Here is a 2060-nt window from a genome sequence, read left to right as displayed (position 1 = left end):
TATCAATCTACCCTATCATCTTAACTCAACTCGTGTGCCAAGTTATCGTAGACCGGATTTTCACGTCCCTTGCAATTATGGTGTGGATTTGGGTTATAATGGATCATTGGCATACATGAGAGTGTAGACCTTCTAAGGAAAATTACGGCTTCATTTTAGGTATCTCAGATTAATCTATCTCTTTGTTTTAGCTCTACTCGTTGGCCAAGTAATCGTAGACCGGATTTTCAGGACATATTCATTCTTCGTCGAATTCTGGGTTATAATGGATAATTGGCATACATGAGACTGTAGAACGTCTAAGGAAGATTTCAGCTTCATTTAAAGTATATAATGTCAATCTACCCTATCGTCTTAGCTCAACTCGTGTGCCAAGTAATCGTAGCCCTGGTAACCAGGACACATGCGTGTTTCGTCTAATTCTGGATTATAATGGATAATTGGCGTAAATGAGAATGTAGACCTTCTAAGAAAGGTTGTAGCTTCATTTAAAGTATATGAGATCAATCTACCTTACCGTTTTAACTCAACTCCTCGGCCAAGTAATCGTAGACCGGATTTTCACGCCACACGCATCTTTTGTCGAATTCTGGATTATAATGGATAATTGGCATACATGAGAGTGCAGGCCTTCTAAGGAAAATTACGGCTTTATTCAAAGTATATGAGATCAATCTACCTGACCGTTTTAACTCAACTCCTTGGCCGAGTAATCGTAGACCGGATTTTCACGCCCCACGCATCTTTCGTCTAATTCTGGGTTATAATGGATAATTGGCATACATGAGACTGTAGAACGTCTAAGGAAGATTTCAGCTTCATTTAAAGTATATCATATCAATCTACCCTATCGTCTTAACTCAACTCGTGTGCCAAGTAATCGTACACCGGATTTTCACGTCCCTTGCAATTATGGTGTGGATTTGGATTATAATGGATCATTGGCATACATGAGAGTGTAGACCTTCTAAGGAAAATTACGGCTTCATTTTAGGTATATCAGATTAATATATCTCTTTGTTTTAGCTCTACTCGTTGGCCAAGTAATCGTAGACCGGATTTTCAGGACATATTCATTCTTCGTCGAATTCTGGGTTATAATGGATAATTGGCATACATGAGACTGTAGAACGTCTAAGGAAGATTTCAGCTTCATTTAAAGTATATTATGTCAATCTACCCTATCGTCTTAGCTCAACTCGTGTGCCAAGTAATCGTAGCCCTGGTAACCAGGACACATGCGTTTTCGTCTAATTCTGGATTATAATGGATAATTGGCGTAAATGAGAATGTAGACCTTCTAAGAAAGGTTGCAGCTTCATTTAAAATATATCATATCAATCTACCTGACCCGTTTAACTCAACTTCTCGGCCAAGTAATCGTAGACCGGATTTTCACGCCACGCGCATCTTTCGTCTAATTCTGGATTATAATGGATAATTGGCGTAAATGAGACTGTAGAACGTCTAAGGAAGATTTCAGCTTCATTTAAAGTATATCATATCAATCTACCTGACCTTTTTAACTCAACTCCTCGGCCAAGTAATCGTAGACCGTATTTTCACGACCCTTGCAACTATGGTGTGGATTTGGCTTATAATGGATCAATGGCATACATGAGAGTGTAGACCTTCTAAGGAACATTACGGCTTTATTTAAAGTATATGAGATCAATCTACCTGATCGTTTTAACTCAACTCCTTGGCCTAGTAATCGTAGACCGGATTTTAAAGCCACACGCATCTGTCGTCGAATTCTGGGTTATAATGGATAATTGGCATACATGAGAGTGTAGACTTTCTAAGGAATATTACAGCTTTGACTAAAATATATAAGATCAATCTATCACACCGTATTAGCTCTACTCGCTGGCCAAGTAATCGTAGACCGGATTTTCACGACCCTTGCAACTATGGTGTGGATTTGGGTTATAATGGATCATTGGCATACATGAGAGTGTAGACCTTCTAAGGAAAATTACGGCTTCATTTTAGGTATATCAGATTAATCTATCTCTTCGTTTTAGCTCTACTCGTTGGCCATGTAATCGTAGACCGGA

The sequence above is a fragment of the Phymastichus coffea genome, unplaced genomic scaffold (assembly GCF_024137745.1).
Source record: "Phymastichus coffea isolate CEN01 unplaced genomic scaffold, Cenicafe_Pcof_1.1 PCOF00012, whole genome shotgun sequence".
Lineage (NCBI taxonomy): Eukaryota > Metazoa > Arthropoda > Insecta > Hymenoptera > Eulophidae > Phymastichus > Phymastichus coffea.
This window is presented reverse-complemented; position numbering follows the sequence as displayed.